The following is an 18,438-nucleotide window of genomic DNA, read 5'->3' as shown; positions in this document are numbered from 1 at the left end:
TTTAAGTTTTTACTTTTTTAAATAGATTATACATAAAATGTTGAGAAATACTGCTTACGACCATACCAGGTTGAATGCACCCGATCTCGTCCGATCTCGGAAGTTAAGCAACATCGGGATTGGTTGCTACTTGGATGGGTGACCGCATAGGAATACCAATTGTCGTAGGCAAAATATGATTTATTTAAGTTTTTACTTTTTTAATTAGATTAGACATAAATGTTGAGAAATACTGCTTTCGACCATACCAGGTTGAATGCACCCGATCTCGTCCGATCTCGGATGTTAAGCAACATCGGGATTGGTTGCTACTTGGATGGGTGACCGCCTAGGAATACCAATTGTCGTAGGCACAATATGATTTATTTAAGTTTTTACATTTTTAAATAGATTAGACCATAAATGTTGACCAATACTGTCTACGACCATACCAGGTTGAATGCACCCGATCTCGTCCGATCTCGGAAGTTAAGCAACGTCGGGATTGGTTAGTACTTGGATGGGTCACCGCCTAGGATTACCAATTGTCGTAGGCACAATACGATTTATTTAAGTTTTTACATTTTTAAATAGATTAGACCATAAATGTTGACCAATACTGACTACGACCATACCAGGTTGAATGCACCCGATCTCGTCCGATCTCGGAAGTTAAGCAACGTCGGGATTGGTTAGTACTTGAATGGGTGACCGCCTAGGAATACCAATTGTCGTAGGCAATATATGATTTATTTAAGTTTTTACATTTTTAAATAGATTAGACCAAAAAATGTTGAGCAATACAGCCTTCGACCATACCATGTTGAATGCACCCGATCTCGTCCGATCTCGGAAGTTAAGCAACGTCGGGATTGGTTAGTGCTTGGATGGGTGACCGCCTAGGAATTTCAATTGTCGTAGGCAATATATGATTTATTTAAGTTTTTACATTTTTAAATAGATTAGACCAAAAAATGTTGAGCAATACTGCCTTTGACCATACCATGTTGAATGCACCCGATCTCGTCCGATCTCGGAAGTTAAGCAACGTCGGGATTGGTTAGTACTTGGATGGGTGACCGCCTAGGAATACCAATTGTCGTAGGCAAAATATGATTTATTTAAGTTTTTATTCTTTTAAATATATTTAAATGTTAACATTTTTAAAGATTTTAGACCAAAAAATGTTGACCAATACTGTCTACGACCATACCAGGTTGAAAGCACCCGATCTCGTCCGATCTCGGAAGTTAAGCAACGTCGGGATTGGTTAGTACTTGGATGGGTGACTGCCTAGGAATACCAATTGTCTTAGGCAAAATATGATTTATTCAAGTTTTTACATTTTTAAATAGATTAGACCAAAAAATGTGACCAATACTGGCTACGACCATACCAGGTTGAAAGCACCCGATCTCGTCCGATCTCGGAAGTTAAGCAACGTCGGGATTGGTTAGTACTTGGATGGGTGACCGCCTAGGAATACCATTTGTCGTAGGCAAAATATGATTTATTTAAGTTTTTACTTTTTTAAATAGATTATACATAAAATGTTGAGAAATACTGCTTACGACCATACCAGGTTGAATGCACCCGATCTCGTCCGATCTCGGAAGTTAAGCAACATCGGGATTGGTTGCTACTTGGATGGGTGACCGCATAGGAATACCAATTGTCGTAGGCAAAATATGATTTATTTAAGTTTTTACTTTTTTAATTAGATTAGACATAAAATGTTGAGAAATACTGCTTTCGACCATACCAGGTTGAATGCACCCGATCTCGTCCGATCTCAGATGTTAAGCAACATCGGGATTGGTTGCTACTTGGATGGGTGACCGCCTAGGAATACCAATTGTCGTAGGCACAATATGATTTATTTAAGTTTTTACATTTTTAAATAGATTAGACCATAAATGTTGACCAATACTGTCTACGACCATACCAGGTTGAATGCACCCGATCTCGTCCGATCTCGGAAGTTAAGCAACGTCGGGATTGGTTAGTACTTGGATGGGTGACCGCCTAGGAATACCAATTGTCGTAGGCAATATATGATTTATTTAAGTTTTTACATTTTTAAATAGATTAGACCAAAAAATGTTGAGCAATACAGCCTTCGACCATACCATGTTGAATGCACCCGATCTCGTCCGATCTCGGAAGTTAAGCAACGTCGGGATTGGTTAGTACTTGGATGGGTGACCGCCTAGGAATTTCAATTGTCGTAGGCAATATATGATTTATTTAAGTTTTTACATTTTTAAATAGATTAGACCAAAAAATGTTGAGCAATACTGCCTTTGACCATACAATGTTGAATGCACCCGATCTCGTCCGATCTCGGAAGTTAAGCAACGTCGGGATTGGTTAGTACTTGGATGGGTGACAGCCTAGGAATACCAATTGTCGTAGGCAAAATATGATTTATTTAAGTTTTTATTCTTTTAAATATATTTAAATGTTAACATTTTTAAAGATTTTAGACCAAAATATGTTGACCAATACTGTCTACGACCATACCAGGTTGAAAGCACCCGATCTCGTCCGATCTCGGAAGTTAAGCAACGTCGGGATTGGTTAGTACTTGGATGGGTGACCGCCTAGGAATACCAATTGTCGTAGGCAAAATATGATTTATTCAAGTTTTTACATTTTTAAATAGATTAGACCAAAAAATGTTGACCAATACTGGCTACGACCATACCAGGTTGAAAGCACCCGATCTGGTCCGATCTCGGAAGTAATGCAACGTCTGGATTGGTTAGTACTTGGATGGGTGACCGCCTAGGAATACCAATTGTCGTAGGCACAATATGATTTATTTCAGTTTTTCCATTTTTAAATAGATTAGACCATAAATGTTGACCAATACTGTCTACGACCATACCAGGTTGAATGCACCCGATCTCGTCCGATCTCGGAAGTTAAGCAACGTCGGGATTGGTTAGTACTTGGATGGGTGACGGCCTAGGAATACCAATTGTCGTAGGCACAATATGATTTATTAAAGTTTTTACATTTTTAAATAGATTAGACCATAAATGTTGAGCAATACCGACTACGACCATACCAGGTTGAATGCACCCGATCTCGTCCGATCTCGGAAGTTAAGCAACGTCGGGATTGGTTAGTACTTGGATTGGTGACCGCCTAGAAAAACCAATTGTCGTAGGCACAATATGATTTATTTAAGTTTTTACATTTTTAAATAGATTAGACCATAAATGTTGACCAATACCGACTACGACCATACCAGGTTGAATGCACCCGATCACGTCCGATCTCGGAAGTTAAGCAACATCGGGATTGGTTGCTACTTGGATGGGTGACCGCATAGGAATACCAATTGTCGTAGGCACAACATGATTTATTTAAGTTTTTACATTTTTAAATAGATTAGACCATAAATGACATAAAATGTTGAGAAATACTGCTTATGACCATACCAGGTTGAATGCACCCGATCTCGTCCGATCTCGGAAGTTAAGCAACGTCGGGATTGGTTAGTACTTGGATGGGTGACCGCCTAGGAAAACCAATTGTCGTAGGCAAAATATGATTTATTTAAGTTTTTACTTTTTTAAATAGATTAGACATAAAATGTTGAGAAATACTGCTTACGACCATACCAGGTTGAATGCACCCGATCTCGTCCGATCTCGGAAGTTAAGCAACGTCTGGATTGGTTAGTACTTGGATGGGTGACCGCCTAGGAATACCAATTGTCGTAGGCACAATATGACTTATTTAAGTTTTTACATTTTTAAATAGATTAGACCATAAATGTTGACCAATACTGTCTACGACCATACCAGCTTGAATGCACCCGATCTCGTCCGATCTCGGAAGTTAAGCAACGTCGGGATTGGTTAGTACTTGGATGGGTGACCGCCTAGGAATACCATTTGTCGTAGGCAAAATATGATTTATTTAAGTTTTTACTTTTTTAAATAGATTATACATAAAATGTTGAGAAATACTGCTTACGACCATACCAGGTTGAATGCACCCGATCTCGTCCGATCTCGGAAGTTAAGCAACATCGGGATTGGTTGCTACTTGGATGGGTGACAGCATAGGAATACCAATTGTCGTAGGCAAAATATGATTTATTTAAGTTTTTACTTTTTTAATTAGATTAGACATAAAATGTTGAGAAATACTGCTTTCGACTATACCAGGTTGAATGCACCCGATCTCGTCCGATCTCGGATGTTAAGCAACATCGGGATTGGTTGCTACTTGGATGGGTGACCGCCTAGGAATACCAATTGTCGTAGGCACAATATGATTTATTTAAGTTTTTACATTTTTAAATAGATTAGACCATAAATGTTGACCAATACTGTCTACGACCATACCAGGTTGAATGCACCCGATCTCGTCCGATCTCGGAAGTTAAGCAACGTCGGGATTGGTTAGTACTTGGATGGGTCACCGCCTAGGATTACCAATTGTCGTAGGCACAATATGATTTATTTAAGTTTTTACATTTTTAAATAGATTAGACCATAAATGTTGACCAATACTGACTACGACCATACCAGGTTGAATGCACCCGATCTCGTCCGATCTCGGAAGTTAAGCAACGTCGGGATTGGTTAGTACTTGGATGGGTGACCGCCTAGGAATACCAATTGTCGTAGGCAATATATGATTTATTTAAGTTTTTACATTTTTAAATAGATTAGACCAAAAAATGTTGAGCAATACAGCCTTCGACCATACCATGTTGAATGCACCCGATCTCGTCCGATCTCGTCCGATCTCGGAAGTTAAGCAACGTCGGGATTGGTTAGTACTTGGATGGGTGACCGCCTAGGAATTTCAATTGTCGTAGGCAATATATGATTTATTTAAGTTTTTACATTTTTAAATAGATTAGACCAAAAAATTTTGAGCAATACTGCCTTTGACCATACCATGTTGAATGCACCCGATCTCGTCCGATCTCGGAAGTTAAGCAACGTCGGGATTGGTTAGTACTTGGATGGGTGACCGCCTAGGAATACCAATTGTCGTAGGCAAAATATGATTTATTCAAGTTTTTACATTTTTAAATAGATTAGACCAAAAAATGTTGACCAATACTGGCTACGACCATACCAGGTTGAAAGCACCCGATCTCGTCCGATCTCGGAAGTAATGCAACGCCTGGATTGGTTAGTACTTGGATGGGTGACCGCCTAGGAATACCAATTGTCGTAGGCACAATATGATTTATTTAAGTTTTTCCATTTTTAAATAGATTAGATCATAAATGTTGACCAATACTGTCTACGACCATACCAGGTTGAATGCACCCGATCTCGTCCGATCTCGGAAGTTAAGCAACGTCGGGATTGGTTAGTACTTGGATGGGTGACGGCCTAGGAATACCAATTGTCGTAGGCACAATATGATTTATTAAAGTTTTTACATTTTTAAATAGATTAGACCATAAATGTTGAGCAATACCGACTACGACCATACCAGGTTGAATGCACCCGATCTCGTCCGATCTCGGAAGTTAAGCAACGTCGGGATTGGTTAGTACTTGGATGGGTGACCGCCTAGGAAAACCAATTGTCGTAGGCTAAATATGATTTATTCAAGTTTTTACATTTTTAAATATATTAGACCAAAATATGTTGACCAATACTGGCTACGACCATACCAGTTTGAATGCACCCGATCTCGTCCGATCTCGGAAGTTAAGCAACGTCGGGATTGGTTAGTACTTGGATGGGTGACCGCCTAGGAATACCAATTGTCGTAGGCACAATATGATTTATTTAAGTTTTTACATTTTTAAATAGATTAGACCATAAATGTTGACCAATACCGACTACGACCATACCAGGTTGAATGCACCCGATCACGTCCGATCTCGGAAGTTAAGCAACATCGGGATTGGTTGCTACTTGGATGGGTGACCGCATAGGAATACCAATTGTCGTAGGCACAACATGATTTATTTAAGTTTTTACATTTTTAAATAGATTAGACCATAAATGACATAAAATGTTGAGAAATACTGCTTATGGCCATACCAGGTTGAATGCACCCGATCTCGTCCGATCTCGGAAGTTAAGCATCGTCGGGATTGATAGTACTTGGATGGGTGACCGCACAGGAATTACAATTGTCATAGGCAAAAAATGATTTTTAAAATATATTTAATCGTTTACATTTTTAAAGAATTCATACCAAAAAATGTTGGCCAATACTGTCTGCGACCATACCAGGTTGAATGCACCCGATCTCGTCCGATCTCGGAAGTTAAGCAAGGTCGTGATTGGTTGGTACTTGGATGGGTGACCGCCTAGGAATACCAATTGTCGTAGGCAAAATATGATTTATTTAAGTTTTTACTTTTTTAATTAGATTAGACATAAAATGTTGAGAAATACTGCTTTCGACCATACCAGGTTGAATGCACCCGATCTCGTCCGATCTCGGATGTTAAGCAACGTCGGGATTGGTGAGTACTTGGATGGGTGACCGCCTAGGAATACCAATTGTCGTAGGCACAATATGATGTATTTAAGTTTTTACATTTTTAAATAGATTAGACCATAAATGTTGACCAATACTGTCTACGACCATACCAGGTTGAATGCACCCGATCTCGTCCGATCTCGGAAGTTAAGAAACGTCGGGATTGGTTAGTACTTGGATGGGTGACCGCCTAGGAATACCAATTGTCGTAGGCACAATATGACTTATTTAAGTTTTTACATTTTTAAATAGATTAGACCATAAATGTTGACCAATACTGTCTACGACCATACCAGGTTGAATGCACCCGATCCCGTCCGATCTCGGAAGTTAAGAAACGTCGGGATTGGTTAGTACTTGGATGGGTGACCGCCTAGGAATACCAATTGTCGTAGGCAAAATATGATTTATTCAAGTTTTTACATTTTTAAATAGATTAGACCAAAAAATGTTGACCAATACTGGCTACGACCATACCAGGGTGAAAGCACCCGATCTCGTCCGATCTCGGAAGTTAAGCAACGTCTGGATTGGTTAGTACTTGGATGGGTGACCGCCTAGGAATACCAATTGTCGTAGGCACAATATGACTTATTTAAGTTTTTACATTTTTAAATAGATTAGACCATAAATGTTGACCAATACTGTCTACGACCATACCAGCTTGAATGCACCCGATCTCGTCCGATCTCGGAAGTTAAGCAACGTCGGGATTGGTTAGTACTTGGATGGGTGACCGCCTAGGAATACCAATTGTCGTAGGCAAAATATGATTTATTTAAGTTTTTACTTTTTTAAATAGATTAGACATAAAATGTTGAGAAATACTGCTTACGACCATACCAGGTTGAATGCACCCGATCCCGTCCGATCTCGGAAGTGAAGAAACGTCGGGATTGGTTAGTACTTGGATGGGTGACCGCCTAGGAATACCAATTGTCGTAGGCAAAATATGATTTATTCAAGTTTTTACATTTTTAAATAGATTAGACCAAAAAATGTTGACCAATACTGGCTACGACCATACCAGGTTGAAAGCACCCGATCTCGTCCGATCTCGGAAGTTAAGCAACGTCTGGATTGGTTAGTACTTGGATGGGTGACCGCCTAGGAATACCAATTGTCGTAGGCACAATATGACTTATTTAAGTTTTTACATTTTTAAATAGATTAGACCATAAATGTTGACCAATACTGTCTACGACCATACCAGCTTGAATGCACCCGATCTCGTCCGATCTCGGAAGTTAAGCAACGTCGGGATTGGTTAGTACTTGGATGGGTGACCGCCTAGGAATACCAATTGTCGTAGGCAAAATATGATTTATTTAAGTTTTTACTTTTTTAAATAGATTAGACATAAAATGTTGAGAAATACTGCTTACGACCATACCAGGTTGAATGCACCCGATCTCGTCCGATCTCGGAAGTTAAGCAACGTCGGGATTGGTTAGTACTTGGATGGGTGACCGCATAGGAATTCCAATTGTCATAGGCAAAATATGATTCATAAAATATATTTAAATGTTAACATTTTTAAAGATTTTAGACCAATAAATGTTGACCAATACTGTCTACGACCATACCAGGTTGAATGCATCCGATCTCGTCCGATCTCGGAAGTTAAGCAACGTCGGGATTGGTTAGTACTTGGATGGGTCACCGCCTAGGATTACCAATTGTCGTAGGCACAATATGATTTATTTAAGTTTTTACATTTTTAAATAGATTAGACCATAAATGTTGACCAATACTGACTACGACCATACCAGGTTGAATGCACCCGATCTCGTCCGATCTCGGAAGTTAAGCAACGTCGGGATTGGTTAGTACTTGGATGGGTGACCGCCTAGGAATACCAATTGTCGTAGGCAATATATGATTTATTTAAGTTTTTACATTTTTAAATAGATTAGACCAAAAAATGTTGAGCAATACAGCCTTCGACCATACCATGTTGAATGCACCCGATCTCGTCCGATCTCGGAAGTTAAGCAACGTCGGGATTGGTTAGTACTTGGATGGGTGACCGCCTAGGAATTTCAATTGTCGTAGGCAATATATGATTTATTTAAGTTTTTACATTTTTAAATAGATTAGACCAAAAAATGTTGAGCAATACTGCCTTTGACCATACCATGTTGAATGCACCCGATCTCGTCCGATCTCGGAAGTTAAGCAACGTCGGGATTGGTTAGTACTTGGATGGGTGACCGCCTAGGAATACCAATTGTCGTAGGCATAATATGATTTATTTAAGTTTTTATTCTTTTAAATATATTTAAATGTTAACATTTTTAAAGATTTTAGACCAAAAAATGTTGACCAATACTGTCTACGACCATACCAGGTTGAAAGCACCCGATCTCCTCCTATCTCGGAAGTTAAGCAACGTCGGGATTGGTTAGTACTTGGATGGGTGACCGCCTAGGAATACCAATTGTCGTAGGCACAATATGATTTGTTTAAGTTTTTACATTTTTAAATAGATTAGATCATAAATGTTGACCAATACTGTCTACGACCATACCAGGTTGAATGCACCCGATCTCGTCCGATCTCGGAAGTTAAGCAACGTCGGGATTGGTTAGTACTTGGATGGGTGACCGCCTAGGAATACCAATTGTCGTAGGCAAAATATGATTTATTTAAGTTTTTACTTTTTTAAATAGATTAGACGTAAAATGTTGAGAAATACTGCTTATGACCATACCAGGTTGAATGCACCCGATCTCGTCCGATCTCGGAAGTTAAGCAACGTCGGGATTGATAGTACTTGGATGGGTGACCGCACAGGAATTACAATTGTCATAGGCAAAAAATGATTTTTAAAATATATTTAATCGTTTACATTTTTAAAGAATTCATACCAAAAAATGTTGGCCAATACTGTCTGCGACCATACCAGGTTGAATGCACCCGATCTCGTCCGATCTCGGAAGTTAAGCAAGGTCGTGATTGGTTGGTACTTGGATGGGTGACCGCCTAGGAATACCAATTGTCGTAGGCAAAATATGATTTATTTAAGTTTTTACTTTTTTAATTAGATTAGACATAAAATGTTGAGAAATACTGCTTTCGACCATACCAGGTTGAATGCACCCGATCTCGTCCGATCTCGGATGTTAAGCAACGTCGGGATTGGTGAGTACTTGGATGGGTGACCGCCTAGGAATACCAATTGTCGTAGGCACAATATGATGTATTTAAGTTTTTACATTTTTAAATAGATTAGACCATAAATGTTGACCAATACTGTCTACGACCATACCAGGTTGAATGCACCCGATCTCGTCCGATCTCGGAAGTTAAGCAACGTCGGGATTGGTTAGTACTTGGATGGCTGACTGCCTAGGAATACCAATTGTCGTAGGCACAATATGATTTATTTAAGTTTTTACATTTTTAAATAGATTAGACTATAAATGTTGACCAATACTGTCTACGACCATACCAGGTTGAATGCACCCGATCCCGTCCGATCTCGGAAGTTAAGAAACGTCGGGATTGGTTAGTACTTGGATGGGTGACCGCCTAGGAATACCAATTGTCGTAGGCAAAATATGATTTATTCAAGTTTTTACATTTTTAAATAGATTAGACCAAAAAATGTTGACCAATACTGGCTTCGACCATACCAGGTTGAAAGCACCCGATCTCGTCCGATCTCTGAAGTTAAGCAACGTCTGGATTGGTTAGTACTTGGATGGGTGACCGCCTAGCAATACCAATTGTCGTAGGCACAATATGACTTATTTAAGTTTTTACATTTTTAAATAGATTAGACCAAAAAATGTTGAGCAATACAGCCTTCGACCATACCATGTTGAATGCACACGATCTCGTCCGATCTCGGAAGTTAAGCAACGTCGGGATTGGTTAGTACTTGGATGGGTGACCGCCTAGGAATTTCAATTGTCGTAGGCAATATATGATTTATTGAAGTTTTTACATTTTTAAATAGATTAGACCAAAAAATGTTGAGCAATACTGCCTTTGACCATACCATGTTGAATGCACCCGATCTCGTCCGATCTCGGAAGTTAAGCAACGTCGGGATTGGTTAGTACTTGGATGGGTGACCGCCTAGGAATACCAATTGTCGTAGGCATAATATGATTTATTTAAGTTTTTATTCTTTTAAATATATTTAAATGTTAACATTTTTAAAGATTTTAGACCAAAAAATGTTGACCAATACTGTCTACGACAATACCAGGTTGAAAGCACCCGATCTCGTCCTATCTCGGAAGTTAAGCAACGTCGGGATTGGTTAGTACTTGGATGGGTGACCGCCTAGGAATACCAATTGTCGTAGGCAAAATATGATTTATTCAAGTTTTTACATTTTTAAATAGATTAGACCAAAAAATGTTGACCAATACTGGCTACGACCATACCAGGTTGAAAGCACCCGATCTCGTCCGATCTCGGAAGTAATGCAACGTCTGGATTGGTTAGTACTTGGATGGGTGACCGCCTAGGAATACCAATTGTCGTAGGCACAATATGATTTATTTAAGTTTTTCCATTTTTAAATAGATTAGACCATAAATGTTGACCAATACTGTCTACGACCATACCAGGTTGAATGCACCCGATCTCGTCCGATCTCGGAAGTTAAGCAACGTCGGGATTGGTTAGTACTTGGATGGGTGACGGCCTAGGAATACCAATTGTCGTAGGCACAATATGATTTATTAAAGTTTTTACATTTTTAAATAGATTAGACCATAAATGTTGAGCAATACCGACTACGACCATACCAGGTTGAATGCACCCGATCTCGTCCGATCTCGGAAGTTAAGCAACGTCGGGATTGGTTAGTACTTGGATGGGTGACCGCCTAGGAAAACCAATTGTCGTAGGCTAAATATGATTTATTCAAGTTTTTACATTTTTAAATATATTAGACCAAAATATGTTGACCAATACTGGCTACGACCATACCAGTTTGAATGCACCCGATCTCGTCCGATCTCGGAAGTTAAGCAACGTCGGGATTGGTTAGTACTTGGATGGGTGACCGCCTAGGAATACCAATTGTCGTAGGCACAATATGATTTATTTAAGTTTTTACATTTTTAAATAGATTAGACCATAAATGTTGACCAATACCGACTACGACCATACCAGGTTGAATGCACCCGATCACGTCCGATCTCGGAAGTTAAGCAACATCGGGATTGGTTGCTACTTGGATGGGTGACCGCATAGGAATACCAATTGTCGTAGGCACAACATGATTTATTTAAGTTTTTACATTTTTAAATAGATTAGACCATAAATGACATAAAATGTTGAGAAATACTGCTTATGGCCATACCAGGTTGAATGCACCCGATCTCGTCCGATCTCGGAAGTTAAGCATCGTCGGGATTGATAGTACTTGGATGGGTGACCGCACAGGAATTACAATTGTCATAGGCAAAAAATGATTTTTAAAATATATTTAATCGTTTACATTTTTAAAGAATTCATACCAAAAAATGTTGGCCAATACTGTCTGCGACCATACCAGGTTGAATGCACCCGATCTCGTCCGATCTCGGAAGTTAAGCAAGGTCGTGATTGGTTGGTACTTGGATGGGTGACCGCCTAGGAATACCAATTGTCGTAGGCAAAATATGATTTATTTAAGTTTTTACTTTTTTAATTAGATTAGACATAAAATGTTGAGAAATACTGCTTTCGACCATACCAGGTTGAATGCACCCGATCTCGTCCGATCTCGGATGTTAAGCAACGTCGGGATTGGTGAGTACTTGGATGGGTGACCGCCTAGGAATACCAATTGTCGTAGGCACAATATGATGTATTTAAGTTTTTACATTTTTAAATAGATTAGACCATAAATGTTGACCAATACTGTCTACGACCATACCAGGTTGAATGCACCCGATCTCGTCCGATCTCGGAAGTTAAGAAACGTCGGGATTGGTTAGTACTTGGATGGGTGACCGCCTAGGAATACCAATTGTCGTAGGCACAATATGACTTATTTAAGTTTTTACATTTTTAAATAGATTAGACCATAAATGTTGACCAATACTGTCTACGACCATACCAGGTTGAATGCACCCGATCCCGTCCGATCTCGGAAGTTAAGAAACGTCGGGATTGGTTAGTACTTGGATGGGTGACCGCCTAGGAATACCAATTGTCGTAGGCAAAATATGATTTATTCAAGTTTTTACATTTTTAAATAGATTAGACCAAAAAATGTTGACCAATACTGGCTACGACCATACCAGGTTGAAAGCACCCGATCTCGTCCGATCTCGGAAGTTAAGCAACGTCTGGATTGGTTAGTACTTGGATGGGTGACCGCCTAGGAATACCAATTGTCGTAGGCACAATATGACTTATTTAAGTTTTTACATTTTTAAATAGATTAGACCATAAATGTTGACCAATACTGTCTACGACCATACCAGCTTGAATGCACCCGATCTCGTCCGATCTCGGAAGTTAAGCAACGTCGGGATTGGTTAGTACTTGGATGGGTGACCGCCTAGGAATACCAATTGTCGTAGGCAAAATATGATTTATTTAAGTTTTTACTTTTTTAAATAGATTAGACATAAAATGTTGAGAAATACTGCTTACGACCATACCAGGTTGAATGCACCCGATCCCGTCCGATCTCGGAAGTGAAGAAACGTCGGGATTGGTTAGTACTTGGATGGGTGACCGCCTAGGAATACCAATTGTCGTAGGCAAAATATGATTTATTCAAGTTTTTACATTTTTAAATAGATTAGACCAAAAAATGTTGACCAATACTGGCTACGACCATACCAGGTTGAAAGCACCCGATCTCGTCCGATCTCGGAAGTTAAGCAACGTCTGGATTGGTTAGTACTTGGATGGGTGACCGCCTAGGAATACCAATTGTCGTAGGCACAATATGACTTATTTAAGTTTTTACATTTTTAAATAGATTAGACCATAAATGTTGACCAATACTGTCTACGACCATACCAGCTTGAATGCACCCGATCTCGTCCGATCTCGGAAGTTAAGCAACGTCGGGATTGGTTAGTACTTGGATGGGTGACCGCCTAGGAATACCAATTGTCGTAGGCAAAATATGATTTATTTAAGTTTTTACTTTTTTAAATAGATTAGACATAAAATGTTGAGAAATACTGCTTACGACCATACCAGGTTGAATGCACCCGATCTCGTCCGATCTCGGAAGTTAAGCAACGTCGGGATTGGTTAGTACTTGGATGGGTGACCGCATAGGAATTCCAATTGTCATAGGCAAAATATGATTCATAAAATATATTTAAATGTTAACATTTTTAAAGATTTTAGACCAATAAATGTTGACCAATACTGTCTACGACCATACCAGGTTGAATGCATCCGATCTCGTCCGATCTCGGAAGTTAAGCAACGTCGGGATTGGTTAGTACTTGGATGGGTCACCGCCTAGGATTACCAATTGTCGTAGGCACAATATGATTTATTTAAGTTTTTACATTTTTAAATAGATTAGACCATAAATGTTGACCAATACTGACTACGACCATACCAGGTTGAATGCACCCGATCTCGTCCGATCTCGGAAGTTAAGCAACGTCGGGATTGGTTAGTACTTGGATGGGTGACCGCCTAGGAATACCAATTGTCGTAGGCAATATATGATTTATTTAAGTTTTTACATTTTTAAATAGATTAGACCAAAAAATGTTGAGCAATACAGCCTTCGACCATACCATGTTGAATGCACCCGATCTCGTCCGATCTCGGAAGTTAAGCAACGTCGGGATTGGTTAGTACTTGGATGGGTGACCGCCTAGGAATTTCAATTGTCGTAGGCAATATATGATTTATTTAAGTTTTTACATTTTTAAATAGATTAGACCAAAAAATGTTGAGCAATACTGCCTTTGACCATACCATGTTGAATGCACCCGATCTCGTCCGATCTCGGAAGTTAAGCAACGTCGGGATTGGTTAGTACTTGGATGGGTGACCGCCTAGGAATACCAATTGTCGTAGGCATAATATGATTTATTTAAGTTTTTATTCTTTTAAATATATTTAAATGTTAACATTTTTAAAGATTTTAGACCAAAAAATGTTGACCAATACTGTCTACGACCATACCAGGTTGAAAGCACCCGATCTCCTCCTATCTCGGAAGTTAAGCAACGTCGGGATTGGTTAGTACTTGGATGGGTGACCGCCTAGGAATACCAATTGTCGTAGGCACAATATGATTTGTTTAAGTTTTTACATTTTTAAATAGATTAGATCATAAATGTTGACCAATACTGTCTACGACCATACCAGGTTGAATGCACCCGATCTCGTCCGATCTCGGAAGTTAAGCAACGTCGGGATTGGTTAGTACTTGGATGGGTGACCGCCTAGGAATACCAATTGTCGTAGGCAAAATATGATTTATTTAAGTTTTTACTTTTTTAAATAGATTAGACGTAAAATGTTGAGAAATACTGCTTATGACCATACCAGGTTGAATGCACCCGATCTCGTCCGATCTCGGAAGTTAAGCAACGTCGGGATTGATAGTACTTGGATGGGTGACCGCACAGGAATTACAATTGTCATAGGCAAAAAATGATTTTTAAAATATATTTAATCGTTTACATTTTTAAAGAATTCATACCAAAAAATGTTGGCCAATACTGTCTGCGACCATACCAGGTTGAATGCACCCGATCTCGTCCGATCTCGGAAGTTAAGCAAGGTCGTGATTGGTTGGTACTTGGATGGGTGACCGCCTAGGAATACCAATTGTCGTAGGCAAAATATGATTTATTTAAGTTTTTACTTTTTTAATTAGATTAGACATAAAATGTTGAGAAATACTGCTTTCGACCATACCAGGTTGAATGCACCCGATCTCGTCCGATCTCGGATGTTAAGCAACGTCGGGATTGGTGAGTACTTGGATGGGTGACCGCCTAGGAATACCAATTGTCGTAGGCACAATATGATGTATTTAAGTTTTTACATTTTTAAATAGATTAGACCATAAATGTTGACCAATACTGTCTACGACCATACCAGGTTGAATGCACCCGATCTCGTCCGATCTCGGAAGTTAAGAAACGTCGGGATTGGTTAGTACTTGGATGGGTGACCGCCTAGGAATACCAATTGTCGTAGGCAAAATATGATTTATTCAAGTTTTTACATTTTTAAATAGATTAGACCAAAAAATGTTGACCAATACTGGCTACGACCATACCAGGTTGAAAGCACCCGATCTCGTCCGATCTCTGAAGTTAAGCAACGTCTGGATTGGTTAGTACTTGGATGGGTGACCGCCTAGCAATACCAATTGTCGTAGGCACAATATGACTTATTTAAGTTTTTACATTTTTAAATAGATTAGACCAAAAAATGTTGAGCAATACAGCCTTCGACCATACCATGTTGAATGCACACGATCTCGTCCGATCTCGGAAGTTAAGCAACGTCGGGATTGGTTAGTACTTGGATGGGTGACCGCCTAGGAATTTCAATTGTCGTAGGCAATATATGATTTATTGAAGTTTTTACATTTTTAAATAGATTAGACCAAAAAATGTTGAGCAATACTGCCTTTGACCATACCATGTTGAATGCACCCGATCTCGTCCGATCTCGGAAGTTAAGCAACGTCGGGATTGGTTAGTACTTGGATGGGTGACCGCCTAGGAATACCAATTGTCGTAGGCATAATATGATTTATTTAAGTTTTTATTCTTTTAAATATATTTAAATGTTAACATTTTTAAAGATTTTAGACCAAAAAATGTTGACCAATACTGTCTACGACAATACCAGGTTGAAAGCACCCGATCTCGTCCTATCTCGGAAGTTAAGCAACGTCGGGATTGGTTAGTACTTGGATGGGTGACCGCCTAGGAATACCAATTGTCGTAGGCAAAATATGATTTATTCAAGTTTTTACATTTTTAAATAGATTAGACCAAAAAATGTTGACCAATACTGGCTACGACCATACCAGGTTGAAAGCACCCGATCTCGTCCGATCTCGGAAGTAATGCAACGTCTGGATTGGTTAGTACTTGGATGGGTGACCGCCTAGGAATACCAATTGTCGTAGGCACAATATGATTTATTTAAGTTTTTCCATTTTTAAATAGATTAGACCATAAATGTTGACCAATACTGTCTACGACCATACCAGGTTGAATGCACCCGATCTCGTCCGATCTCGGAAGTTAAGCAACGTCGGGATTGGTTAGTACTTGGATGGGTGACGGCCTAGGAATACCAATTGTCGTAGGCACAATATGATTTATTAAAGTTTTTACATTTTTAAATAGATTAGACCATAAATGTTGAGCAATACCGACTACGACCATACCAGGTTGAATGCACCCGATCTCGTCCGATCTCGGAAGTTAAGCAACGTCGGGATTGGTTAGTACTTGGATGGGTGACCGCCTAGGAAAACCAATTGTCGTAGGCTAAATATGATTTATTCAAGTTTTTACATTTTTAAATATATTAGACCAAAATATGTTGACCAATACTGGCTACGACCATCCCAGTTTGAATGCACCCGGTCTCGTCCGATCTCGGAAGTTAAGCAACGTCGGGATTGGTTAGTACTTGGATGGGTGACCGCCTAGGAATACCAATTGTCGTAGGCACAATATGATTTATTTAAGTTTTTACATTTTTAAATAGATTAGACCATAAATGTTGACCAATACCGACTACGACCATACCAGGTTGAATGCACCCGATCACGTCCGATCTCGGAAGTTAAGCAACATCGGGATTGGTTGCTACTTGGATGGGTGACCGCATAGGAATACCAATTGTCGTAGGCACAACATGATTTATTTAAGTTTTTACATTTTTAAATAGATTAGACCATAAATGACATAAAATGTTGAGAAATACTGCTTATGACCATACCAGGTTGAATGCACCCGATCTCGTCCGATCTCGGAAGTTAAGCAACGTCGGGATTGATAGTACTTGGATGGGTGACCGCACAGGAATTACAATTGTCATAGGCAAAAAATGATTTTTAAAATATATTTAATCGTTTATATTTTTAAAGAATTCATACCAAAAAATGTTGGCCAATACTGTCTGCGACCATACCAGGTTGAATGCACCCGATCTCGTCCGATCTCGGAAGTTAAGCAAGGTCGTGATTGGTTGGTACTTGGATGGGTGACCGCCTAGGAATACCAATTGTCGTAGGCAAAATATGATTTATTTAAGTTTTTACTTTTTTAATTAGATTAGACATAAAATGTTGAGAAATACTGCTTTCGACCATACCAGGTTGAATGCACCCGATCTCGTCCGATCTCGGATGTTAAGCAACGTCGGGATTGGTGTGTACTTGGATGGGTGACCGCCTAGGAATACCAATTGTCGTAGGCACAATATGATGTATTTAAGTTTTTACATTTTTAAATAGATTAGACCATAAATGTTGACCAATACTGTCTACGACCATACCAGGTTGAATGCACCCGATCTCGTCCGATCTCGGAAGTTAAGCAACGTCGGGATTGGTTAGTACTTGGATGGCTGACCGCCTAGGAATACCAATTGTCGTAGGCACAATATGATTTATTTAAGTTTTTACATTTTTAAATAGATTAGACTATAAATGTTGACCAATACTGTCTATGACCATACCAGGTTGAATGCACCCGATCCCGTCCGATCTCGGAAGTTAAGAAACGTCGGGATTGGTTAGTACTTGGATGGGTGACCGCCTAGGAATACCAATTGTCGTAGGCAAAATATGATTTATTCAAGTTTTTACATTTTTAAATAGATTAGACCAAAAAATGTTGACCAATACTGGCTACGACCATACCAGGTTGAAAGCACCCGATCTCGTCCGATCTCTGAAGTTAAGCAACGTCTGGATTGGTTAGTACTTGGATGGGTGACCGCCTAGGAATACCAATTGTCGTAGGCACAATATGACTTATTTAAGTTTTTACATTT

General features: G+C 39.3%; 52 non-coding genes and 47 pseudogenes across 52 annotated transcripts; all 99 read left to right on the top strand.

Moving 5' to 3' along the window:
- Positions 1–52: 52 nt before the first annotated feature.
- LOC146150887 (5S ribosomal RNA) lies at positions 53–171 on the top strand (annotated as a pseudogene).
- Positions 172–234: 63 nt separating this feature from the next.
- Positions 235–353, top strand: LOC146150886 (5S ribosomal RNA; annotated as a pseudogene).
- A 64-nt stretch (positions 354–417) lies between these two features.
- Positions 418–536, top strand: LOC146150885 (5S ribosomal RNA). Its single transcript, XR_014498394.1, has one exon. It is a non-coding gene; the product is annotated as a 5S ribosomal RNA (ribosomal RNA).
- A 64-nt stretch (positions 537–600) lies between these two features.
- Positions 601–719, top strand: LOC146150884 (5S ribosomal RNA). The gene has a single exon (XR_014496460.1). It is a non-coding gene; the product is annotated as a 5S ribosomal RNA (ribosomal RNA).
- A 65-nt stretch (positions 720–784) lies between these two features.
- Positions 785–903, top strand: LOC146150883 (5S ribosomal RNA; annotated as a pseudogene).
- Positions 904–968: 65 nt separating this feature from the next.
- Positions 969–1,087, top strand: LOC146150882 (5S ribosomal RNA). The gene has a single exon (XR_014495678.1). It is a non-coding gene; the product is annotated as a 5S ribosomal RNA (ribosomal RNA).
- A 91-nt stretch (positions 1,088–1,178) lies between these two features.
- Positions 1,179–1,297, top strand: LOC146150881 (5S ribosomal RNA; annotated as a pseudogene).
- A 64-nt stretch (positions 1,298–1,361) lies between these two features.
- LOC146150880 (5S ribosomal RNA) lies at positions 1,362–1,480 on the top strand. The gene has a single exon (XR_014496930.1). It is a non-coding gene; the product is annotated as a 5S ribosomal RNA (ribosomal RNA).
- Positions 1,481–1,544: 64 nt separating this feature from the next.
- LOC146150879 (5S ribosomal RNA) lies at positions 1,545–1,663 on the top strand (annotated as a pseudogene).
- A 64-nt stretch (positions 1,664–1,727) lies between these two features.
- Positions 1,728–1,846, top strand: LOC146150878 (5S ribosomal RNA; annotated as a pseudogene).
- A 64-nt stretch (positions 1,847–1,910) lies between these two features.
- LOC146150877 (5S ribosomal RNA) lies at positions 1,911–2,029 on the top strand. The gene has a single exon (XR_014497105.1). It is a non-coding gene; the product is annotated as a 5S ribosomal RNA (ribosomal RNA).
- A 65-nt stretch (positions 2,030–2,094) lies between these two features.
- Positions 2,095–2,213, top strand: LOC146150876 (5S ribosomal RNA). Its single transcript, XR_014496484.1, has one exon. It is a non-coding gene; the product is annotated as a 5S ribosomal RNA (ribosomal RNA).
- Positions 2,214–2,278: 65 nt separating this feature from the next.
- On the top strand, positions 2,279–2,397 carry LOC146150875 (5S ribosomal RNA; annotated as a pseudogene).
- A 91-nt stretch (positions 2,398–2,488) lies between these two features.
- LOC146150874 (5S ribosomal RNA) lies at positions 2,489–2,607 on the top strand. Its single transcript, XR_014495230.1, has one exon. It is a non-coding gene; the product is annotated as a 5S ribosomal RNA (ribosomal RNA).
- Positions 2,608–2,672: 65 nt separating this feature from the next.
- LOC146150873 (5S ribosomal RNA) lies at positions 2,673–2,791 on the top strand (annotated as a pseudogene).
- Positions 2,792–2,855: 64 nt separating this feature from the next.
- Positions 2,856–2,974, top strand: LOC146150872 (5S ribosomal RNA). The gene has a single exon (XR_014497941.1). It is a non-coding gene; the product is annotated as a 5S ribosomal RNA (ribosomal RNA).
- Positions 2,975–3,038: 64 nt separating this feature from the next.
- LOC146150871 (5S ribosomal RNA) lies at positions 3,039–3,157 on the top strand (annotated as a pseudogene).
- Positions 3,158–3,221: 64 nt separating this feature from the next.
- LOC146150870 (5S ribosomal RNA) lies at positions 3,222–3,340 on the top strand (annotated as a pseudogene).
- A 74-nt stretch (positions 3,341–3,414) lies between these two features.
- On the top strand, positions 3,415–3,533 carry LOC146150869 (5S ribosomal RNA). The gene has a single exon (XR_014495749.1). It is a non-coding gene; the product is annotated as a 5S ribosomal RNA (ribosomal RNA).
- Positions 3,534–3,597: 64 nt separating this feature from the next.
- Positions 3,598–3,716, top strand: LOC146150868 (5S ribosomal RNA). The gene has a single exon (XR_014497773.1). It is a non-coding gene; the product is annotated as a 5S ribosomal RNA (ribosomal RNA).
- A 64-nt stretch (positions 3,717–3,780) lies between these two features.
- On the top strand, positions 3,781–3,899 carry LOC146150867 (5S ribosomal RNA). The gene has a single exon (XR_014498417.1). It is a non-coding gene; the product is annotated as a 5S ribosomal RNA (ribosomal RNA).
- Positions 3,900–3,963: 64 nt separating this feature from the next.
- Positions 3,964–4,082, top strand: LOC146150866 (5S ribosomal RNA; annotated as a pseudogene).
- Positions 4,083–4,146: 64 nt separating this feature from the next.
- Positions 4,147–4,265, top strand: LOC146150865 (5S ribosomal RNA; annotated as a pseudogene).
- Positions 4,266–4,329: 64 nt separating this feature from the next.
- LOC146150864 (5S ribosomal RNA) lies at positions 4,330–4,448 on the top strand. The gene has a single exon (XR_014498393.1). It is a non-coding gene; the product is annotated as a 5S ribosomal RNA (ribosomal RNA).
- Positions 4,449–4,512: 64 nt separating this feature from the next.
- On the top strand, positions 4,513–4,631 carry LOC146150863 (5S ribosomal RNA). Its single transcript, XR_014495784.1, has one exon. It is a non-coding gene; the product is annotated as a 5S ribosomal RNA (ribosomal RNA).
- Positions 4,632–4,696: 65 nt separating this feature from the next.
- Positions 4,697–4,825, top strand: LOC146150862 (5S ribosomal RNA; annotated as a pseudogene).
- Positions 4,826–4,890: 65 nt separating this feature from the next.
- LOC146150861 (5S ribosomal RNA) lies at positions 4,891–5,009 on the top strand. The gene has a single exon (XR_014495677.1). It is a non-coding gene; the product is annotated as a 5S ribosomal RNA (ribosomal RNA).
- A 65-nt stretch (positions 5,010–5,074) lies between these two features.
- On the top strand, positions 5,075–5,193 carry LOC146150860 (5S ribosomal RNA; annotated as a pseudogene).
- Positions 5,194–5,257: 64 nt separating this feature from the next.
- LOC146150859 (5S ribosomal RNA) lies at positions 5,258–5,376 on the top strand. The gene has a single exon (XR_014497939.1). It is a non-coding gene; the product is annotated as a 5S ribosomal RNA (ribosomal RNA).
- A 64-nt stretch (positions 5,377–5,440) lies between these two features.
- On the top strand, positions 5,441–5,559 carry LOC146150858 (5S ribosomal RNA). The gene has a single exon (XR_014495609.1). It is a non-coding gene; the product is annotated as a 5S ribosomal RNA (ribosomal RNA).
- A 65-nt stretch (positions 5,560–5,624) lies between these two features.
- On the top strand, positions 5,625–5,743 carry LOC146150857 (5S ribosomal RNA). Its single transcript, XR_014498057.1, has one exon. It is a non-coding gene; the product is annotated as a 5S ribosomal RNA (ribosomal RNA).
- A 64-nt stretch (positions 5,744–5,807) lies between these two features.
- LOC146150856 (5S ribosomal RNA) lies at positions 5,808–5,926 on the top strand (annotated as a pseudogene).
- A 74-nt stretch (positions 5,927–6,000) lies between these two features.
- Positions 6,001–6,118, top strand: LOC146150855 (5S ribosomal RNA; annotated as a pseudogene).
- Positions 6,119–6,192: 74 nt separating this feature from the next.
- LOC146150854 (5S ribosomal RNA) lies at positions 6,193–6,311 on the top strand (annotated as a pseudogene).
- Positions 6,312–6,375: 64 nt separating this feature from the next.
- Positions 6,376–6,494, top strand: LOC146150853 (5S ribosomal RNA; annotated as a pseudogene).
- A 64-nt stretch (positions 6,495–6,558) lies between these two features.
- Positions 6,559–6,677, top strand: LOC146150852 (5S ribosomal RNA). Its single transcript, XR_014497298.1, has one exon. It is a non-coding gene; the product is annotated as a 5S ribosomal RNA (ribosomal RNA).
- A 64-nt stretch (positions 6,678–6,741) lies between these two features.
- Positions 6,742–6,860, top strand: LOC146150851 (5S ribosomal RNA). The gene has a single exon (XR_014496512.1). It is a non-coding gene; the product is annotated as a 5S ribosomal RNA (ribosomal RNA).
- Positions 6,861–6,925: 65 nt separating this feature from the next.
- LOC146150850 (5S ribosomal RNA) lies at positions 6,926–7,044 on the top strand (annotated as a pseudogene).
- Positions 7,045–7,108: 64 nt separating this feature from the next.
- On the top strand, positions 7,109–7,227 carry LOC146150849 (5S ribosomal RNA). Its single transcript, XR_014497087.1, has one exon. It is a non-coding gene; the product is annotated as a 5S ribosomal RNA (ribosomal RNA).
- A 64-nt stretch (positions 7,228–7,291) lies between these two features.
- LOC146150848 (5S ribosomal RNA) lies at positions 7,292–7,410 on the top strand. Its single transcript, XR_014497492.1, has one exon. It is a non-coding gene; the product is annotated as a 5S ribosomal RNA (ribosomal RNA).
- A 65-nt stretch (positions 7,411–7,475) lies between these two features.
- Positions 7,476–7,594, top strand: LOC146150847 (5S ribosomal RNA). Its single transcript, XR_014498452.1, has one exon. It is a non-coding gene; the product is annotated as a 5S ribosomal RNA (ribosomal RNA).
- A 64-nt stretch (positions 7,595–7,658) lies between these two features.
- LOC146150846 (5S ribosomal RNA) lies at positions 7,659–7,777 on the top strand. Its single transcript, XR_014497086.1, has one exon. It is a non-coding gene; the product is annotated as a 5S ribosomal RNA (ribosomal RNA).
- Positions 7,778–7,841: 64 nt separating this feature from the next.
- LOC146150845 (5S ribosomal RNA) lies at positions 7,842–7,960 on the top strand. Its single transcript, XR_014497840.1, has one exon. It is a non-coding gene; the product is annotated as a 5S ribosomal RNA (ribosomal RNA).
- A 74-nt stretch (positions 7,961–8,034) lies between these two features.
- LOC146150844 (5S ribosomal RNA) lies at positions 8,035–8,153 on the top strand (annotated as a pseudogene).
- Positions 8,154–8,217: 64 nt separating this feature from the next.
- On the top strand, positions 8,218–8,336 carry LOC146150843 (5S ribosomal RNA). The gene has a single exon (XR_014495783.1). It is a non-coding gene; the product is annotated as a 5S ribosomal RNA (ribosomal RNA).
- Positions 8,337–8,401: 65 nt separating this feature from the next.
- Positions 8,402–8,520, top strand: LOC146150842 (5S ribosomal RNA). Its single transcript, XR_014496483.1, has one exon. It is a non-coding gene; the product is annotated as a 5S ribosomal RNA (ribosomal RNA).
- A 65-nt stretch (positions 8,521–8,585) lies between these two features.
- LOC146150841 (5S ribosomal RNA) lies at positions 8,586–8,704 on the top strand. Its single transcript, XR_014495676.1, has one exon. It is a non-coding gene; the product is annotated as a 5S ribosomal RNA (ribosomal RNA).
- A 91-nt stretch (positions 8,705–8,795) lies between these two features.
- LOC146150840 (5S ribosomal RNA) lies at positions 8,796–8,914 on the top strand (annotated as a pseudogene).
- A 64-nt stretch (positions 8,915–8,978) lies between these two features.
- On the top strand, positions 8,979–9,097 carry LOC146150839 (5S ribosomal RNA). Its single transcript, XR_014497093.1, has one exon. It is a non-coding gene; the product is annotated as a 5S ribosomal RNA (ribosomal RNA).
- Positions 9,098–9,161: 64 nt separating this feature from the next.
- Positions 9,162–9,279, top strand: LOC146150838 (5S ribosomal RNA; annotated as a pseudogene).
- A 74-nt stretch (positions 9,280–9,353) lies between these two features.
- On the top strand, positions 9,354–9,472 carry LOC146150837 (5S ribosomal RNA; annotated as a pseudogene).
- A 64-nt stretch (positions 9,473–9,536) lies between these two features.
- Positions 9,537–9,655, top strand: LOC146150836 (5S ribosomal RNA; annotated as a pseudogene).
- Positions 9,656–9,719: 64 nt separating this feature from the next.
- LOC146150835 (5S ribosomal RNA) lies at positions 9,720–9,838 on the top strand. The gene has a single exon (XR_014498105.1). It is a non-coding gene; the product is annotated as a 5S ribosomal RNA (ribosomal RNA).
- A 64-nt stretch (positions 9,839–9,902) lies between these two features.
- On the top strand, positions 9,903–10,021 carry LOC146150834 (5S ribosomal RNA). Its single transcript, XR_014496511.1, has one exon. It is a non-coding gene; the product is annotated as a 5S ribosomal RNA (ribosomal RNA).
- A 65-nt stretch (positions 10,022–10,086) lies between these two features.
- On the top strand, positions 10,087–10,205 carry LOC146150833 (5S ribosomal RNA; annotated as a pseudogene).
- Positions 10,206–10,270: 65 nt separating this feature from the next.
- On the top strand, positions 10,271–10,389 carry LOC146150832 (5S ribosomal RNA; annotated as a pseudogene).
- A 65-nt stretch (positions 10,390–10,454) lies between these two features.
- LOC146150831 (5S ribosomal RNA) lies at positions 10,455–10,573 on the top strand. The gene has a single exon (XR_014495675.1). It is a non-coding gene; the product is annotated as a 5S ribosomal RNA (ribosomal RNA).
- Positions 10,574–10,664: 91 nt separating this feature from the next.
- On the top strand, positions 10,665–10,783 carry LOC146150830 (5S ribosomal RNA; annotated as a pseudogene).
- A 65-nt stretch (positions 10,784–10,848) lies between these two features.
- Positions 10,849–10,967, top strand: LOC146150829 (5S ribosomal RNA; annotated as a pseudogene).
- A 64-nt stretch (positions 10,968–11,031) lies between these two features.
- On the top strand, positions 11,032–11,150 carry LOC146150828 (5S ribosomal RNA). Its single transcript, XR_014497938.1, has one exon. It is a non-coding gene; the product is annotated as a 5S ribosomal RNA (ribosomal RNA).
- A 64-nt stretch (positions 11,151–11,214) lies between these two features.
- LOC146150827 (5S ribosomal RNA) lies at positions 11,215–11,333 on the top strand. Its single transcript, XR_014495608.1, has one exon. It is a non-coding gene; the product is annotated as a 5S ribosomal RNA (ribosomal RNA).
- Positions 11,334–11,398: 65 nt separating this feature from the next.
- On the top strand, positions 11,399–11,517 carry LOC146150826 (5S ribosomal RNA). The gene has a single exon (XR_014498056.1). It is a non-coding gene; the product is annotated as a 5S ribosomal RNA (ribosomal RNA).
- A 64-nt stretch (positions 11,518–11,581) lies between these two features.
- On the top strand, positions 11,582–11,700 carry LOC146150825 (5S ribosomal RNA; annotated as a pseudogene).
- Positions 11,701–11,774: 74 nt separating this feature from the next.
- Positions 11,775–11,892, top strand: LOC146150824 (5S ribosomal RNA; annotated as a pseudogene).
- Positions 11,893–11,966: 74 nt separating this feature from the next.
- Positions 11,967–12,085, top strand: LOC146150823 (5S ribosomal RNA; annotated as a pseudogene).
- Positions 12,086–12,149: 64 nt separating this feature from the next.
- Positions 12,150–12,268, top strand: LOC146150822 (5S ribosomal RNA; annotated as a pseudogene).
- Positions 12,269–12,332: 64 nt separating this feature from the next.
- LOC146150821 (5S ribosomal RNA) lies at positions 12,333–12,451 on the top strand. Its single transcript, XR_014497297.1, has one exon. It is a non-coding gene; the product is annotated as a 5S ribosomal RNA (ribosomal RNA).
- Positions 12,452–12,515: 64 nt separating this feature from the next.
- On the top strand, positions 12,516–12,634 carry LOC146150820 (5S ribosomal RNA). Its single transcript, XR_014496510.1, has one exon. It is a non-coding gene; the product is annotated as a 5S ribosomal RNA (ribosomal RNA).
- A 65-nt stretch (positions 12,635–12,699) lies between these two features.
- LOC146150819 (5S ribosomal RNA) lies at positions 12,700–12,818 on the top strand. Its single transcript, XR_014498451.1, has one exon. It is a non-coding gene; the product is annotated as a 5S ribosomal RNA (ribosomal RNA).
- Positions 12,819–12,882: 64 nt separating this feature from the next.
- Positions 12,883–13,001, top strand: LOC146150818 (5S ribosomal RNA). The gene has a single exon (XR_014497085.1). It is a non-coding gene; the product is annotated as a 5S ribosomal RNA (ribosomal RNA).
- A 64-nt stretch (positions 13,002–13,065) lies between these two features.
- On the top strand, positions 13,066–13,184 carry LOC146150817 (5S ribosomal RNA). The gene has a single exon (XR_014497491.1). It is a non-coding gene; the product is annotated as a 5S ribosomal RNA (ribosomal RNA).
- A 65-nt stretch (positions 13,185–13,249) lies between these two features.
- On the top strand, positions 13,250–13,368 carry LOC146150816 (5S ribosomal RNA). The gene has a single exon (XR_014498450.1). It is a non-coding gene; the product is annotated as a 5S ribosomal RNA (ribosomal RNA).
- Positions 13,369–13,432: 64 nt separating this feature from the next.
- LOC146150815 (5S ribosomal RNA) lies at positions 13,433–13,551 on the top strand. The gene has a single exon (XR_014497084.1). It is a non-coding gene; the product is annotated as a 5S ribosomal RNA (ribosomal RNA).
- Positions 13,552–13,615: 64 nt separating this feature from the next.
- On the top strand, positions 13,616–13,734 carry LOC146150814 (5S ribosomal RNA). The gene has a single exon (XR_014497838.1). It is a non-coding gene; the product is annotated as a 5S ribosomal RNA (ribosomal RNA).
- Positions 13,735–13,808: 74 nt separating this feature from the next.
- Positions 13,809–13,927, top strand: LOC146150813 (5S ribosomal RNA; annotated as a pseudogene).
- Positions 13,928–13,991: 64 nt separating this feature from the next.
- LOC146150812 (5S ribosomal RNA) lies at positions 13,992–14,110 on the top strand. The gene has a single exon (XR_014495782.1). It is a non-coding gene; the product is annotated as a 5S ribosomal RNA (ribosomal RNA).
- Positions 14,111–14,175: 65 nt separating this feature from the next.
- On the top strand, positions 14,176–14,294 carry LOC146150811 (5S ribosomal RNA). Its single transcript, XR_014496481.1, has one exon. It is a non-coding gene; the product is annotated as a 5S ribosomal RNA (ribosomal RNA).
- A 65-nt stretch (positions 14,295–14,359) lies between these two features.
- On the top strand, positions 14,360–14,478 carry LOC146150810 (5S ribosomal RNA). The gene has a single exon (XR_014495674.1). It is a non-coding gene; the product is annotated as a 5S ribosomal RNA (ribosomal RNA).
- Positions 14,479–14,569: 91 nt separating this feature from the next.
- Positions 14,570–14,688, top strand: LOC146150809 (5S ribosomal RNA; annotated as a pseudogene).
- Positions 14,689–14,752: 64 nt separating this feature from the next.
- On the top strand, positions 14,753–14,871 carry LOC146150808 (5S ribosomal RNA). The gene has a single exon (XR_014497082.1). It is a non-coding gene; the product is annotated as a 5S ribosomal RNA (ribosomal RNA).
- A 64-nt stretch (positions 14,872–14,935) lies between these two features.
- On the top strand, positions 14,936–15,053 carry LOC146150807 (5S ribosomal RNA; annotated as a pseudogene).
- Positions 15,054–15,127: 74 nt separating this feature from the next.
- Positions 15,128–15,246, top strand: LOC146150806 (5S ribosomal RNA; annotated as a pseudogene).
- A 64-nt stretch (positions 15,247–15,310) lies between these two features.
- On the top strand, positions 15,311–15,429 carry LOC146150805 (5S ribosomal RNA; annotated as a pseudogene).
- Positions 15,430–15,493: 64 nt separating this feature from the next.
- On the top strand, positions 15,494–15,612 carry LOC146150804 (5S ribosomal RNA). Its single transcript, XR_014497296.1, has one exon. It is a non-coding gene; the product is annotated as a 5S ribosomal RNA (ribosomal RNA).
- A 65-nt stretch (positions 15,613–15,677) lies between these two features.
- On the top strand, positions 15,678–15,796 carry LOC146150803 (5S ribosomal RNA; annotated as a pseudogene).
- Positions 15,797–15,861: 65 nt separating this feature from the next.
- LOC146150802 (5S ribosomal RNA) lies at positions 15,862–15,980 on the top strand (annotated as a pseudogene).
- Positions 15,981–16,045: 65 nt separating this feature from the next.
- On the top strand, positions 16,046–16,164 carry LOC146150801 (5S ribosomal RNA). Its single transcript, XR_014495673.1, has one exon. It is a non-coding gene; the product is annotated as a 5S ribosomal RNA (ribosomal RNA).
- A 91-nt stretch (positions 16,165–16,255) lies between these two features.
- On the top strand, positions 16,256–16,374 carry LOC146150800 (5S ribosomal RNA; annotated as a pseudogene).
- Positions 16,375–16,439: 65 nt separating this feature from the next.
- LOC146150799 (5S ribosomal RNA) lies at positions 16,440–16,558 on the top strand (annotated as a pseudogene).
- A 64-nt stretch (positions 16,559–16,622) lies between these two features.
- On the top strand, positions 16,623–16,741 carry LOC146150798 (5S ribosomal RNA). Its single transcript, XR_014497937.1, has one exon. It is a non-coding gene; the product is annotated as a 5S ribosomal RNA (ribosomal RNA).
- Positions 16,742–16,805: 64 nt separating this feature from the next.
- LOC146150797 (5S ribosomal RNA) lies at positions 16,806–16,924 on the top strand. Its single transcript, XR_014495607.1, has one exon. It is a non-coding gene; the product is annotated as a 5S ribosomal RNA (ribosomal RNA).
- Positions 16,925–16,989: 65 nt separating this feature from the next.
- On the top strand, positions 16,990–17,108 carry LOC146150796 (5S ribosomal RNA; annotated as a pseudogene).
- Positions 17,109–17,172: 64 nt separating this feature from the next.
- LOC146150795 (5S ribosomal RNA) lies at positions 17,173–17,291 on the top strand (annotated as a pseudogene).
- Positions 17,292–17,365: 74 nt separating this feature from the next.
- On the top strand, positions 17,366–17,483 carry LOC146150794 (5S ribosomal RNA; annotated as a pseudogene).
- A 74-nt stretch (positions 17,484–17,557) lies between these two features.
- Positions 17,558–17,676, top strand: LOC146150793 (5S ribosomal RNA; annotated as a pseudogene).
- Positions 17,677–17,740: 64 nt separating this feature from the next.
- LOC146150792 (5S ribosomal RNA) lies at positions 17,741–17,859 on the top strand (annotated as a pseudogene).
- Positions 17,860–17,923: 64 nt separating this feature from the next.
- LOC146150791 (5S ribosomal RNA) lies at positions 17,924–18,042 on the top strand. The gene has a single exon (XR_014496636.1). It is a non-coding gene; the product is annotated as a 5S ribosomal RNA (ribosomal RNA).
- A 64-nt stretch (positions 18,043–18,106) lies between these two features.
- LOC146150790 (5S ribosomal RNA) lies at positions 18,107–18,225 on the top strand. Its single transcript, XR_014497065.1, has one exon. It is a non-coding gene; the product is annotated as a 5S ribosomal RNA (ribosomal RNA).
- A 65-nt stretch (positions 18,226–18,290) lies between these two features.
- On the top strand, positions 18,291–18,409 carry LOC146150789 (5S ribosomal RNA; annotated as a pseudogene).
- The last annotated feature ends 29 nt before the right edge of the window (positions 18,410–18,438 follow it).

Source organism: Ascidiella aspersa, chromosome 4, assembly GCF_963924565.1.
Source record: "Ascidiella aspersa chromosome 4, kaAscAspe10.2, whole genome shotgun sequence".
NCBI classification, from domain to species: Eukaryota; Metazoa; Chordata; class Ascidiacea; order Phlebobranchia; family Ascidiidae; genus Ascidiella; species Ascidiella aspersa.
Note: the sequence above shows the minus strand (reverse complement) of the source record. Positions and strands in the feature narration are given on the sequence as shown.